At 39.1% G+C, this 17,004-nt stretch overlaps 1 protein-coding gene across 4 annotated transcripts in view; it reads right to left on the reverse strand.

Annotated features, from left to right (window-relative positions):
• Positions 1-17,004, reverse strand: part of LOC128738213 (myosin-G heavy chain) — a 366,951-nt gene that overhangs the window by 109,910 nt on the left and 240,037 nt on the right. For all 4 annotated transcript variants that reach the window (XM_053833181.1, XM_053833180.1, XM_053833179.1 and 1 more), the window contains one exon: positions 441-466. The gene's annotated coding sequence lies outside the window, so the exon portion shown is untranslated. The remainder of the gene's footprint in view (positions 1-440; positions 467-17,004) is intronic.

Genomic DNA, 17,004 nt, shown 5'->3' on the forward strand with positions numbered 1-17,004 from the left:
ACAAATACAAGGGAAAGGAACAACACGGGGGCATCATATGGGTGAAAGACTGGAGGACAGGCTGAGTCAACCTAATCACTAGGAGAAACTTTGTGTTCAGCCTTTTTTGCTCTACGCTCAACCATCAACACATCTTATACTAAATGCAAACTAAATGCAATCGGCTTTGCTTTCAATGGAATAACTCACACTTCAAAATTTTGACATTAGCTGAGCCCAGCGCCGAACAAAATGAAGATGTGGTGAGATAAAGGTGTAGATTATTAAACTAATTTTAAATTAAACTACATTTTTCTATCTTCTCGCCACTAAAACAGTTGAATGAAGCATAATTTTATTAAATTTGGAGCGTTAAGTTTCTGTCGCTTTTAATTTTTGTTTGTTTCAATTACGGAATAGTATATTTTTATGTAAAATAAAAAATTCTGAGGAAAACTTACCAATGCTATGACCGTGACTTCAGCGTCTGCAATAAATAAACATACAATAAGTGAGTTAAAATTATTTAGACAGTCCATTTAGACAGTTGGATAATGTTACTGGACACCGACAGGGTAGAACAAAATCTTTTGTCTTTTACAATATAGTAACACGACCTAATTAGTTAACAAAATAAAACAAAAAGCGTGAACTCAGTAAGCTGAGCCATGTGTAGCACCTACTTTCCAAGTCTAAATTTTCGGAAACACACCTGGAGGCATCCAAGCAGGAATTCTAGCTCTCAGATCGATCGTGTCTTGATTGACGGTCTTTTCGGGGACCAAATATCGCCTCTGACCTCTATCTCGTCTTGTGTAAAATTAGCGCAAGGTTGTTGAACGCGGCGAAGACCAGCGCTGGGAAGACGTTGCGTTTCAGCAGACGGTAGAGGCAGTAGACGGTGTGGCAGCAGAATACACCAGAAAGCACCAAAATACACGTAATACACCAGAAATATACCAAAATATACACAGAACACTCCCCGGGAATATATAAGTGGGCTGTGGAGGAACATCCCTGGTGTCATTGTAACGACTACGAGAAAGAGATGGCAGGCACGACGCGTGCAACCCTACAAGCACAGTTGTTACAACCCAGTTGTGGCAACCGATATACGACTATTTTCAGTCATTAATAAGTTGCTACAACTAGAAATGTCATAAGTGTGCTGCTTGGGAAGAGAGCGTAACAGCTGGTTTGATGCCAAATGCCAAAAAGTGAGAAGAATCAGGCCAGAAACTGTATGCTCACTGCGGCTACACGTTAGAACAGAAAAAGATATAAAGAGACTAGAGCTGTAGAAAAAGAACCCACCGTCTAAAGAAACGCGAGTACAATGAGCACGTGCGCGCCGGCGCAGCACGACATCGACACGAGTGCTAAAACTATCGAACATTACACTGCTTAATTCTGTCTAAGGTGCTTTCCTGTATCATGTTCTGCAGAATGACACCGTTAGCGGAGCTAGATTTTGAGGCGGTGAACGATTCAGTCGATGACGTCGATATAATCGAAATCAACCGTAGAGGATCCTAGCAACAATGCGAGTTTTATTGTACTCTTATGGTGGTCTTCAAGACCAATTTTGGTCTTCAATGCCTTCATAAGAGGGTAATAAAATCCAAATTGTTACTTGGGGAGTGAAATAGGCTTTTAGGCATTTTGAACGGAAAACAGCGGGCGCATGACTTACGATTCACACCGCCAAAACGAAGTACATTGTTGCTGACAGGAAACGCGGGAGTCCAAATGGTGTTGATGCTGCGGGGGAGCTGGGTGGGGACGAATTGAGGTGGTGGAGCAATTCATATACGTGGTACGCTCGTGACGTGACATATGGCAGCGATGTAAACTGCGAAGTGAAACGGCGAATTGCAGCTGTGATTTGGGCTTTCTACGATTTACGTAGTTAGCTAAAGTCGTTTGCAAATTTGCATAAAACAGGTGTTCTGCAGAAAACTAATCCTCCCAGCAGTTGTGGCCCTCTACGGACATGGATCATGGACGCATGGACGCGGATCAATACTTGATGGCAAAATAGAAAATGGAGTGTGGCGCAGACGCATGAACCACGAGCTGTATCAAGTAAACAAATTTACTGATATGGTGAAGGCAGCAGAATGTGGCAGGCTACGGTAGGCTGGGCACGTGGCCAGAATGCCCGACAAATAAGTAGCCAAAAGTATTTTCAGCAGGCATCCAGCAAGAGGTAGTTGACTTCGGAGCAGACCTCGCACCCGATGGTTGTGTTTGTGATGCAACACTACGCTGACCACTCAGAGTCCGAGTCAGAGTCCAAGTCGAGGTTCGAGTCGGAGTTAGAGCCAGAGTCAGAATTAGAGTCAGAGTCATAATCGGAGTTAGAGTCAGAATCAGAGTCAAAATCAGAGCTTGTGTCAAAGTCAGAGTCAGAGTCAGAGTCAGAGTCAGAGTCAGAGTCAGAGTCAGAGTCAGAGTCAGAGTCAGAGTCAGAGTCAGAGTCAGAGTCAGAGTCAGAGTCAGAGTCAGAGTCAGAGTCAGAGTCAGAGTCAGAGTCAGAGTCAGAGTCAGAGTCAGAGTCAGAGTCAGAGTCAGAGTCAGAGTCAGAGTCAGAGTCAGAGTCAGAGTCAGAGTCAGAGTCAGAGTCAGAGTCAGAGTCAGAGTCAGAGTCAGAGTCAGAGTCAGAGTCAGAGTCAGAGTCAGAGTCAGAGTCAGAGTCAGAGTCAGAGTCAGAGTCAGAGTCAGAGTCAGAGTCAGAGTCAGAGTCAGAGTCAGAGTCAGAGTCAGAGTCAGAGTCAGAGTCAGAGTCAGAGTCAGAGTCAGAGTCAGAGTCAGAGTCAGAGTCAGAGTCAGAGTCAGAGTCAGAGTCAGAGTCAGAGTCAGAGTCAGAGTCAGAGTCAGAGTCAGAGTCAGAGTCAGAGTCAGAGTCAGAGTCAGAGTCAGAGTCAGAGTCAGAGTCAGAGTCAGAGTCAGAGTCAGAGTCAGAGTCAGAGTCAGAGTCAGAGTCAGAGTCAGAGTCAGAGTCAGAGTCAGAGTCAGAGTCAGAGTCAGAGTCAGAGTCAGAGTCAGAGTCAGAGTCAGAGTCAGAGTCAGAGTCAGAGTCAGAGTCAGAGTCAGAGTCAGAGTCAGAGTCAGAGTCAGAGTCAGAGTCAGAGTCAGAGTCAGAGTCAGAGTCAGAGTCAGAGTCAGAGTCAGAGTCAGAGTCAGAGTCAGAGTCAGAGTCAGAGTCAGAGTCAGAGTCAGAGTCAGAGTCAGAGTCAGAGTCAGAGTCAGAGTCAGAGTCAGAGTCAGAGTCAGGGTCAGAGTCAGAGTCAGAGTCAGAATCAGAGTCAGAGTCAGAGTCAGAGTCAGAGTCTGAGTAAGAATCAGAATCAGAGTAGAGTTGAAATATGAGAAACGGATATAATAATTTACCGTGCAAAGCTACAGTTTGTTTCGGCACATTTGGCCACTGAATATTAATTTTCTGAGTGGTACACTCGTTAAACAGACAATAACCAACAAAGTAATAGTCGGTACCAAAACTGGATCTATCGGAAATGTCTTTATTTCAGGTGCTGCACGGTTCAATGTAGCTAAGGCTACCGCTATACTATACAGGTGCCGATATGACTGCGAGCTAGGTGCAATTCACCACTTATACACCCACGTTGATCCATTTCCAGCCGATTCCAGTGGATCGTTGCTGGTAGCGGAGGGCAGACTGTGAGCTGCTGATGGTTTCCATTAGATTTCGTATATACCGTCTAGAAGGAAGTGAAGGACCACAGCAATATTGCCAACAGATCTAAAGTTTTGCGATCTATCCGTGACATTCAACCCACCGTAGATCTATAAAGTGCGACCTGAAACTAATGGTCGAAAAACTGCTTTGCGAAACTAATGGACTTCTGACGGGTGAGTTAAGCAGAACAAGGTTCCCCTAGCAGGTTGATGCACAAATCCATGACTGGACGGTGATGGTGGGCAAATAATAATTTTGTAGTTGGCGGAAACAATTTCACAATGAAAAAAATATCAAGTTGATGGGGGTGAAATAGTTTGTCACAGTATAGTTTAGCGTGTTTATTCTTAGGTTTGAAAATATCCGATATAACAAATCGAACTAGTCGTTACTAATCTTCAGTTTCAATTAATTAAAGCGTATTTATTCCTATTTTGAACGGTTGGTGTTGTGGTAAATGTCAGGCCCAATTATTAAATTAATCGATAAATAAATCGTAAAGACAACCGCGATTTTTTTCCTCGGAACTGAAAAATCTAAATTAACAATCATTAACGTCCATCAAAGCAATTAGTTTCGTCAACACTCGTTTTCATTCAGCAGACAAATATAATAACCAATCGAGGGGAATTGATTACAAACGGTTACAATTTTGCTGATTCTGTCGATCAATACGGCCAAATGGCAGGTGTTGTTGATCTTGGCTTGTACTGATTGAACCGTGGCAACACGGCATGCCATACGAACCGTTTGTCGAGGACAAATTTGTCACTCGATACGAAACATTTTAGTTCATTGAAGCAATTCGAATAACGTATTATTACAGGAATCTGCACCAATGCGCGAAAGCCTGTCAGACGTGTGTTCAACACACGTCGCAGGAGATAGTTCATTTCTTTGCTAAAAACAATCCAACTGTTAGTTACGGTTTTTTCTCTCACGGGTCCAGAGGTAACAGAGCGCTTAAGACCGCGCGGTGGTCGTTCAGGGCAATGAATGCACAATGGCAAAGCATAGACTCGCGGGAGGAAAAAATAAAACTATTCATTAGCTGTTCCATCTGATTACCGATGCCGGTGTATGTTGGCGGAATTGATGTGGAGAAAAAATAAGCATAAGGAATTGACAATGAATATACCTGTAAGCTGTTGAGTAAAAACATCAGCGTACGTAGCCTTACGCCTGTTCGTCTGCCCGTTGTTGCGCGAAATTTTAGACACGGTATGTTAGTCAAATTAACTGTGTCATGCAATTAACGTGCGGTTTTGTGTTGTCAACTGAGGTGTTGTATATCTCGACAACGTCTATCGGGTATACTATAATTTGTAGTTTGGCACTTAACCAATAGCAATACTTGTTTGATTCGCTCGAGTGTCGATAACTTTCGAAGGCGTTGTTGGGTTATCATTTCACAGTAGTCCGTAAGGGCGAAAAGTGGAACTTTTTTCCTAGTGTCTCTTGTTTTCATTTTATCGTTTATGGTCTTCAGCACTTTTGTTCGTATGGGATATTCATACCCTTAATCTAAAACTGTCAAAAATTAGTCACCGCTTACTATTAGGAAAACAAAAAAAAAAAACTTTTTGGAAATATAGACATAGTTTCTTCGGCAAAGTTGTAAATATTGTAAAAACAAGCAACTTTGTTGAAGAAATAAAATTTCTATCTTTATCGAGTGCTGAACTATAGGGCATATTCTTCAAAGCTTCTGTAAAAATTGGTTTTTCATGTTTAGCTTATGTTAGTTGCATTTTACAGGAATACAATGTTCTAGGTAATTATCGAAGCTCTCAAAATACACGTTTTTGCAGAAGACCGCAAATTTTTTGAACCTTTACTTTCTGAGTTATCGCATACTCAAACTTTAAATTCATTTCACTAACACACGTTCATTTTTTGTGCGTTAGTAGATAGACACATGGTTTCTTTGGCAAATATAAGCAAATAAATTATAAAAAATATAAAGATAAACAATTTTGCTAAAGAAATGACATTTCTATCTCTATCGAGTGCAGAGCTGTAGGGCATTTTCTTTGGAAATTCATTAAAATTAAGTTTTTCATGGTTAGCGTATATTGGTTGCATTTTACAAGAGTATATGGTTCTAGGCGATTATTGAAAGACTCAAAACATATGTTTTTGCAGAAGGTTGCAAATCTCCATGACCTTTCCTTACAAAGTTATCGCTTATGCTTTATTTTTCCTTAACTTGTCGAGCCAAAAGCGATAACTTTGTAAGGAAAGGTCCTAGTGATTTGTAATCTTCTGCAAAAACGTGTATTTTGAGTCCTTCAATAATCGTCTAGAATCATATACTCCTGTAAAATGCAACTAACATAAGCTAAGTATGAAAAACTTATTTTTAAAGAATTTCCAAGGAAAATGCTCTATAGCTCTGCACTCGATAGGAATATAAATGTCATTTCTTTAGCTAAGTTGTTTATCTTTATAGTTTCCATAACTTTGCCGAAGAAAGCATGTGTCTATCTACTAACACAAAAAATGGACGAGCATCGAGCTTTTACCGAACGCGAAACACATAAAACATATGCTTGCCGTACTCTCATTTGGGTGGTTAGGGACATGCGGAACCCATACAAATTTATAGTACTTGACTTAAGCTTTAAGATGAAGCGCTGATTTCATAAATCCGCTTGCCCCATTTACCCCATGGGTTCGTGAAGCTATGGAAATTTAAAGCTTGAATATGCGATAACTCAGCAAGTAAAGATCCAAGAAATTTGTGGTCTTCTGCAAAGACGTGTATTTTGAGAGCTTCGATAATTGTCTAGAACATTGTATTCTTTTAAAACGCAACTAACAAAAGCTAAGTATGAAAAACCAATTTTTAAAGAAGTTTTAAAGAATATGCCCTATAGTTCAGCACTCGATAAAGATAGAAATTTTATTTCTTCAGCAAAGTTGCTTGTTTTTACAATATTTACAATTTTGCCGAAGAAACTATGTCTATATTTCCTAACACAAAAAAGCTATTTTTTTATTTTCATTATAGTAAGCGATGACTAACTTTTGACAGTTTTAGATTAAGGGTGATATTCATACAAACAAAAGTGCTAAAGACTATAAATGATAAAATGACAGCAAAAGACACTAGGAAAAAAGTTCCGGTTTCCGCCCTTTTGGACCACTGTGCATTGTGGCTGAATCCTTTGAAAGTTTCTCTAAGGCCAAAATCGAACTTTTTTATGAAAATTTAATCAAATTTATTTAGCCTTCAAGGAATTTTATAAAATTTTTCATAAAATTTTGAAATATTTTGAAATTTTTTCCACGTTTTTCGACTTTATTTTGGAGTTTTTCACCAGTCTGGAAAAATTTTGTTAAAGAAGTGTCCAGAATTGATGAACTTCAAATTTTGATAAAATTACAAAATCAAAACAGTTTATTTTTCAAAAATGGTTCTTTCCAACTTCCAAAATCTTTTCAAATTGTTTATAAAACACAAAGAGAACAGTTCGTAAAGAATCTCTACTGCTAACTCAAAGACAGCTTGACTTAACCGCTTTGCTGTGCCTTCGGTGGAGAAGTAACCTTTTTGCGACAGGCAGGTGCTAGGCGGTTGTGTTATGAAACGCCACCCTGTTGACTGGACCATGTAGTTGAGGTCCCAGCCCGGCTCGGATTTCAATTAATACCGTAGGTATGTATGCCTAGCTAGATAGACACTGACGAGTGCGCTCGCTCTTGCCACCATGGCAAGGATGGAATATTTTCTACTATACGTCCCGTCTCGATGCCGTGCACCGCTGGCTGAAAGTATAGTTATAGATGGCAAATTAATGCTTCTGGGTCTGGCAGCCGATTCACCCGACGCGCCTGGAGAGTTTTGAAGTGCACATTATGAATGATTGACAGGTTGAGATGTTGGTATGTTGGTTTTGTCGTCGAATAGTTATTTTCCAACTTTATTGATCTGTGCTGGGTTTATAGTTTGTGATAGAAATCCCCGTGTGTATATTCAATCATGCAAATGCGCTGAGATTTGACATGCAACTCAGACAGATATGACAGTTTTTCTCGTTCCCGGTTGATCAGATGCTTATAACTAGTTGGTTATTCCAAATGGTAGGAATCTAGCTAGGTATCATGCTGGAATGAAATCAGTTAACGCGAAAAACCTGAACTACTGGATTGGAATTCGATAGGATTTAAAAATCAACTCTGAGAGATTGAACGGGAAGTGGCTACCTAATGGCCACTTTAGAGTTAACCAGATCACAATCAACATTTCATCAACGTTCCCGGTGTAGTCTTTTCTGGTTGAACTGCTTCATCGGCTGTAGATAATCATTAGCGGCGAATTAAGCGCCAATTACTATGTTACATAAAACGAAAAAAATGCGGCTCGATCTTCATTGTGCGCACGATTCCCGGCATTCTCTCAGAAGTTCACTATACACAAAGCTACACGTAATAATAACCATTTGTAATAATACAAAGTAAGCAAGCAGAGGTACTCGCTATAAGCCCAATTCCTTTGACCCATTATGAGACGTAGGTCAGACCTAGATTTCAATCTTGGTAGATACTTGGTGGAGTGCACCTTCTTTTCTCGTGGTATACAAGAGCACCGCGGCATTGGTAGTGATGGCTATCAGCATCCGCCGTTTTTTTTCTGTTGTCGTCATTAATCGCACAGGCGCAGAAGTGCACTCTCACGCGGTTGGCCTATGGTTTTGCGCCGCCACGCCGGACTATCTTTTACCGAGTTTATAGCGGCCTTCAGAGTGTACAACACATTCGCAAGCGGGTGAGCGGACCAACCGACAGAGAGATAGAGAGGCGGGCCCTTTAGAAGCTCATTCCAATTGGCATTGACTAATTCGTTATTAAAGCTGTCATTATTTTGTTGTCAAACTGAGTGACGGAAACGCCAAAGGGCGTGGAAAAGTAACTTTTGCTTTAGTTTTTTTTAGTAGTTTTGTTTCCAAGCGACTTTCAGATTTAAGAAAAATGGTATATCGCTGGCCTTCATCATTATAGTGCGTGCAGTGTTAAGCATTTGGTTTTGATTGATTTTTTCAAGAATACAAGTGCAGTAGAGTTTTGCAGCGCTAATTATATTGGTTACATATATATTAATGTTTATATTGTATGTTACGAGTTGTTATTCCAAGTAACACTTCCAAGTTTTATTACGTTCGTATAGTGGTTTTCATGACCGATTTCATAAAACCACCAGTAAAACTATGAGCTCCACCAGAACTTTCTGATGACCGCTACAAAACTGCTTTCTGACCAAGTGGCCCACTCCTCAAAATGTTTTCATAACCGCTATAAGAATCAGGTTATAAACTCAAGTAGTCGGATCACGCTCTGCTGAAAGCAGCGATAAAACCGGTTATGCTTTCGCTGCTTGACAGCCATCGCCATAATTTAAAAAAACTTTTCGCTTTTCTGCAAAAGCTAAATAAGTTGTCAACTTACGGCGGCCGTCTCACCCTGATGAATTATTACTATAGGTAGTTTTTGGTAGTATTGTTTTGATTAATGTTTTAAGGAAGAGTCTAAAATTTCTCTGATTCGATTAGTTTCTGAGTTATGCAAAAATTTATGTTTTATTTGTATGAGAGCCCCCCCCCCCCTTCTAAAGAGGGGATGGGTCTCAAACCACCATAGAAAAAAATTCCTGCCTCCAAAAACTTCCACAAGCCTAATTTGGTTCCATTTGTTTTATTAGTTCTCGAACTATGAGGAAATTTATGTTTCATTTGTATGGAAGTCCCCCTTTTCAGAGGGAGAGGGGTCTGAAACCATCATTAGAACCATTCCCAGCCCCTAAAAGCGCTGCATACAAATTTTCGTGCCGATCGATTCTGTAGTTTCCGAGTCTATAGGATACATACAGACAGACAGCCAGAAATTCATTTTCATAACGGGTGACAGCTAAACTTTTGGATTTTATTGCTCAAGCTGTCAAAAAAAGGCAAAAATACTTGAAGAAGATCTGATTTACTGAAATTAAAGATACGTTGTACATTGTTGAAAGAAAATTAGTGAACATTTTAAAACAGTCCGTAATCGCCAGTTCGGTGAAGCTTCCGTCCGTGAAGGTCGTCATGTCAACTTTGCGAATGCATTTCTTGGTTCTGTCAATCAACTGTTTGCAATTTGTGGCTCTCCAGTTATTTTTAAGCACCAAGGAGCTCAGAATCACGAAGAAACCTTGGATTGGGCGACACTGAGGTAATTTAGTCGGGTTTTGGGTTTTGGATTCAGGAACGATTATGCTTTTTTGGCGTAATGCATTATGCTTTATCCGACCACAACACTTATTGTCCATCTGCATGATGTTTTTGTAGAAACGGAATAAAAATTTTCTTCAAACATTCATTCTGGTACACATCTTGATTGATAGCCAAACCAGAAGGCTTGAAGCATGACTTAGAAATACCTCTCTCGGAAATAGCAAAAAAGCAAAGTCCTGGGTTTATACCGTCTTTAGATATTACCCTTCTTTATTGTCAGACCTCGTAGCTGGCTGTTAGAGTACAGGAAAATTATCAGTACAACGACTTCTGACCTTCTGACTCTATCTAGCAAGCACCGCCTAGCCGAGATTCGAACCTACGACGACTGGCTTGTTAGACCAGCGTCGTAACTCGATGCTAACTAGCCGCCTAACTCGGAAATGGCAATGTACAGCATGACTTTCTGTTCAAACTTATGTTTAAACTTGTATTTTAAGTTCGGAGATACAGTAAAACTATGCATGAGATAGTTCATTTCCAGGAATGTGCGTCTTCGAAAGAGGAAGTCACTTTCGTCGTCCAAAACAAAGCGTTTTCCGGAATAATATTTTATCAACCAGTGGGTTTGAGATTTCAGAGCCAAAATCTGTCCCTCAGTGTTTTCCGGCGCTCTTGTCTTCATTCGGCGCTTTATTTCAACTCTTGTTGATGATAGTACGAGAAAAAGATCGAAATCCTTCTGCGTCCATAATTTTGGCTGGTCTTCCACTACCTTGACTGAAGTTTTTGGAGCATCTTAGTAGAATACGAAGCTTCATCAGTGTCTGTTTTCGAAATTCGAAGTGCCTGCAAGTCGTAGGTGAAATACGTATCTGTCACGAATAAATATAAATAGTAGAATTTATTTGGAAAGTTTTCTTTTTTATTTAATTTCAGGTTCCACTACTTTGCTTGCAAGTAGTTGTTGAGGATCTTAGGATATGGTAAATAGTCGAAGCCGCAACGTTTTCGTTTTTAGCATGTTGTAACGTATACTTTTTGCCGAGATCTTTGTGCAATTCGTAGAAGTGTACAACGCGCTCGCGAAATTTTTCTTGTTTTGACGCCATTTTGAACAAAAACTTGGCAAGCATAAACAAAACAAAAAGTACAGGGAGAAAGAGGAGAGAGAGCCAACACATACGCAGTCTCATTTCTCTCTGAGTCCGTTTTGTTGTTGTGCATACGGGCCACAAAAAATCCAAAATTTTAGTTGTCACCCGTTATATATAGATTGTAATAAAGTTTCAATGTGTTTTTGGAGTTTTTGATAATATTTATCTTCTGTCCAGATTATGATGTAGTGAATACTGATTTAGTCGATGGACTAGATAGAATGCACTGAAACATTAATTCGGCCTGTTTATCTAAGGTCGAAATCTCTATTATAATTATAACTCAAAATCAATTAATTAATTAGAGGGTCATTCCTCCTGAAATGTCCGCGTTCCAAATGAGAAGATAAGACAGCTAAGAGATGGCGTAAACATGACAAAATTGATAAAAGATAGCGAAAATACGATAGAAAGTTAATGAATAGACGACAAAATTACGTCGGAAATAACATGAAATAAGACAAATAGACGTCAACACAGTGACAAATAACTAAAAAGCACTACAAAAGATTGCAAAAAGATGACAAGACCAAAATACGAGCAAGAGATCACGAATACATAACAAAAAGACGACAAAACTACTACGAAAAGGCAGTAAAAATAACACTTGTGTTGTCTTGATAGCAAACAGGACTCCGAATAATTGGCAAAAAAGTAACAACTAAAAACGGGGCGTTGACAATAAATTGCAATGAAAAGATAACAAAAAATGGGAGAAAAGATGACAAAATGACGATGAGAGGACGCCATAACAGTATCAAAAACTCAAAAAGCCGCCCGAAACCGCGACCACAAAATTCAAAAAGTAGGTAAAAAACGACAACAGGCCACAAAAATACGGTAAAAAAGACGACAAATCGACGAGATCATAGAGAATTGACAAAAAGACAATGAATACGTGCACACGATTGCACATGTTTTTTTTATTGCTTCCAAATGTTCTACTAAGTTATTCAGCATGCTAAAATACACGTTTTCTGTGAAGACTGTTTTTCATTAAGATGCATATTTAATGAGTTATAAAATATTTTATCAAAAAGTAACACACTTTTCAATTATTTTTTTTTCGAGGAAGCTTCGGAAATCTCTTGACGGAAATTTATTTTTCTGTCGACAAAATATAGTACTTTTCATTGGAAGTTTGCCAGAAGTTCTCCGAAGTTAAAAAAAATTTAATAGTGAATAAGTGAAATTTTTCTTAAATATTTCATAACTCATTAAATATGCTTTGAAGCGGCAAACAGTCTTCAGAGAATGTGTGTATTTTAACAACTATGTGAAACATTTGAAAGCAATAAAGAAATCGTGTGCAAAGTTATTGAGCATAATTGATTTTTAGGTGCTCTTTTTAAACACATCATTATATTTCGCAACCAGTAATCAGGTAATAATTCAGCAAAGTTGCTTGATTTAGTATGTTCTACAACTTTTTGGAAGCAACACATTTTTTAAGGTTATTTAAAAAACAATGTTTTGTATCACCCTAAAAAATGAATTCATGTTCACCTTAATAGTGCAGAAAGATGTCCTGTATTTCATTAATAAACTAGCTGACCCGACAAACTTCGTATTGCCACAAATTAAACTGTGTTGTACATCAATCGTAAATCTTGGATTACCTTTGTCACAATCTCAAGTTTTGCAAGTTTCTGGGGTGTTCATGGGTGTTTTAATATACAAATTTTCCTCACAGTTAAGTAGAAAACAATTTCCCCCATTGCTTAGCCTGATAAAATAAAGCGGATACCATTTAAATATTCGCCTTCATTACGAACCATTTCGCCGAATACCATTTTGCAGAACACCAATTCTCGGTTGACCATAACGCGGAATATAGAGTTTCGCAGAATACCATTCCGCGAAAAACCTTACGCGGGGTGTACCTTTTTACGGAAAATCTTTTCGTAGAAAGTACCATTTCGCAGGGGTGACCCATCTGAAGGAAAGTAATAGAGGTCAGTAGATCTAGGAAAATAAATAAGCCTAGATCCTAGAACCTAGATCACCTCTAATCTCATCGGGGAGCTGCCCCGCAGTGGCTGGCTCTTCCGACGGCAACACTGTGGCCGCGCCTGTGGTCGTCTCGCGCTGAATTATCTAATGTTACTAATGATAGTTTTTGGTGGTCTTGTTATTGACTAATGTTTCACGAGTTCGATTAGCTTTTGAGTTACGCAAAAATTTCTGTTTTTTTGTATGAAAGTCCTTATTCCCCTACCACAGGGGTGAGGGGTCTCAAACCATCATAAAAAAAATTCCTGCCTCAAAAACCCGCCACATGCCAAACTTGGTTTCATTTGCTTGATTACTTCTCTAGTTATGAGGAAATTTGTATTTCATTTGTATAGGAGCCCCCCCTATCAACTCATGATAGAAAAAATTCATGCCTCCAAAAACACCCGCATGCCAAATATGGTTCCATTTGATTAATTAGTTTTCGAGTTATGAGGAAATTTGTATTTCATTTGTATAGGAGCCCCGCCTCCTAAAGAGGGGAGGGGTCTCAATTCACCATAGAAAAAATTTTGCCTCGAAAACACCGACATGTCAAATTTTGTTCCATTTGCTTGATTAGTTCTCGAGTTATGAGGAAATTTGTATTTCATTTGTATGGAAGCCCCCACTCTTAAAAGAGAGAGGGGTCATAATTCCCTTCCTAAAGAGGGGAGGGGTCTCAATTCATCATAGAAAAAAATGCCTCCAAAAACACCCACATGCTAAATTTGGTTCCATTTGCTTGATTAGTTCTGGAGTTATGAGGAAATTTGAATTTCATTTGTATGGGAGCCCCCCCACCTCATAAAGTGTAGAGGGGTCTCAATTCACCATAGAAAAAATTCTTGCCTCCAAAAACACCTACATGCTAAATTTGGTTCCATTTGCTTGATTAGTTCTCAAGTTATGAGGTAATTTGTATATTATTTGTATGGAACCCCCACTCTTAAAAGGGACAGGGGTCATAATTCCCCTCCTTAAGAGGGGAGGGTCTCAATTCACCACACTCACATGCTAAATTTGGTTCCATTTGCTTGATTAGTTCTGGAGTTATGCAGAAATTTGTGCTTCATTTGTATGGGAGCCCCCTCTTAGCAGGGGGAGGGATCTCTAACCATCATAAAAGCCTTCTCTGGCACCAAAAACCCCTACATGCAAATTTTCACTCTGATCGGTTCAGTAGTTTTCGATTCTATAAGGAACATACGAACAGACAGACAGACAGACAGAAATCCATTTTTATAGGTATAGATTTCTCCAAAAGTGGTGTCTTTTGAAAAATTGCGCATTTTTTACCCAATTGCTAATCCGTTTTTTTTTTGCGATTCTGGACCATTGTGCGTAGAAACGATAACGGACGACGAAATGGCACCGACACAATAAAATGACGACAAAAGAACGACTAAAAGCGAGCAAAAGTCGACGAAGACAAATGGGCGAAAGAATAATGAAAGACGACAAAAATACTATAAAATATCGCCGGAAAAACGGCAAAGAAGCGTTAAAAAATGTCAAAAAATAATGTAAAAAGCAACGAAAAAACTATAAATAGTGGCAGAAAAAGCGATAAAGAGACGTAAAAGTTTACAATAAAGAGTAAAACAATGACAATATACTAAAAATGATGTTATCAAGAGCAACCAAGATAGCATTAAACGACAACAAATCGCTGAAAAGCGAAAAAATGTGTAAAAATGCTAGAAAGGCAGATATTAAAAAGTAGACAAGACTTTCATAATGGTTCGGAGAGATATGGTTAGTGAAAAAGCATCTATCATCTTTTTAACAGAATGCTTGATTATATCAAGCTCTCAGGTGAATGTAGGTGAAAGTTTGCCAATATTTTGACCCACATTTTCCAGCCTTGTTTGCGATATTTTTAATTATTTAAAAGAACATCATGAACACACAGAGAAAACCTTGCACAGTTTTTGAACACACTGTAATGACAAACTGCTTTGCGAAGCTGCGATCACGACTTAAAAACGGTTATCTTACGCGTCATTCAGTTATTTCAAACATAACTAAACTTTTTTCTATCGACTTACTGCATGACTTACGGTAACAAACGAAGCGAAATTTGGCCCAAACAATGAATGGTTTGCAAAATAACTGCTTTCAAACCGTGACGACCATCTAGATAGAGAAGTTATTTGTCATCACCACAAGGTGCACCAAGGTGAACTATTTTGAATTTGAATAAGCATAGCACTTGGTTAGATATTTCTGCAAGACAGCTATTACCAAATTTTAAATAGTTTGACGTAATAATTATATTATATGTTATTTGGTACAATAAAAATAAGGCATGATCCAATTTAAAGTTACTAATAAACACGTATTAAGTTCCTTGATTTAAAAAGGTGCTAGCAAGGTGCTGCACTAGTCGAGTTTGTGAACATCAATGTAAAGCATTCACATGAAACTAGGATGTATCGGACAATAATAAATAAAAAATACTCTCCATAGTATTACTTATCTCTGAATTGAAGCATGTGCTTGCAACTGAAAATTTTAATTATTTAAATGGACACGCATCGGTTAGCTAACCGGCAGAAAACGGGTGAAACCGGATTACCCATTCGCAACCTCTCAGGTGACTCGAAACGTACAAAGTGCTCAGAGACGGACAAGGTAACATTTAATAGGTATTATCGTCGCCTCGGCAAAAAGCGTCTGGAAAATTAAATTAACACAATGTGTCAAAAGCATCATCTTACACACCTTTTCTAATGCAATGTGCTGGTCAAGTTACTACCTACCTACCTATGCACCGATTTCTCGTATCAATGCTGTCATCAGTAGTGCCAGTTTTATCCGAATGCCAATACTTCATAAAAGAAATTGGTTGCAATTGCAGTTGCAGACGTCTGAGAGATTAAAAAGTGTTGTAACGAAACCGGTCTATAACACTTCTGTCTATGATAGTTTATGTTGTGTAAGTTTTAAACGTTTTCTAAAACGTATTTGGCCGTCAGTCCACGTGTGTAGGGTATATTTTGCATATAATTTCACCAATTCTTTTACCCTGTGTTATGGATTAAAGCCCATATAAAATCGCCACAATACCCGACAAAAATCGGTCAAGTTATTTTCAATTCTTTTTCGTCGTCTTTCATTTGTAGTCGCCAGTTGCACCTGAGCATCGGAAAGTGAAAAGTTGAGTGCACCACTGCAGCAGCAGCAACACCTGGGACCGGTTACCTATTATTGTTGGTGACTCCATTCATGCCAACAGAGGAAGTCGATGAACCTTCAGAAGGCTATCCGGTTGGCTTCATTGCAGCAATATGAACGAATTTTAATCGATCTGCTCGACTTACCAACATAGACTTCAGTTGGGTCTCATGACACGAACTTCACACCGCAATTGCTTCTTTATATCCGCCCTTTCCGTCTAGCGGTAGCGATCTGTTTCAACACTGTTCATCTCCGCAAGAAGATGACTTAATACTCATCACCGCCCCAACTGTCTGGCTTCTTTTCTACTGCTGCTGTCTGCAGTAACGAGGCAGCTATCAAACAATACCGAATCACTGTCAGACGAGGGGCAGTAAAGTGCTGTCAGAAACTGTAAGGAAAACATTCCAACGAGCCAGTAGCACAGCACAGCCTACCTTCGTTGGATGTGGTTTCGATTGTGATGGCTTATGAAGGATTTTTACCACCTTGCAGACGTCTATCTCGTATAACAGTTCTTTGCTAGGGTTGCTAAATCTTGGGCTTAGTAAAACGTCCAAGGTTTAACTAAATAGAAACGAGCAGAATCTCACACATTGGACGGAATAATTATTTCAGCCATGACAAAAACTTGACTTGACTCAGGGCTCAATTTTCTTTAAATTGGTTGGTAATATGTCATTAACCTAGCTAGGAATGAAAAGGAATTGGCCAAGGTCCGCACGTTCGAGGAGAATGATGCATTGTGTTTTTGTGCTGCATTCGGTTATTATATTTCGGC

The sequence above is a fragment of the Sabethes cyaneus genome, chromosome 2 (genome assembly GCF_943734655.1).
Source record: "Sabethes cyaneus chromosome 2, idSabCyanKW18_F2, whole genome shotgun sequence".
NCBI lineage: Eukaryota > Metazoa > Arthropoda > Insecta > Diptera > Culicidae > Sabethes > Sabethes cyaneus.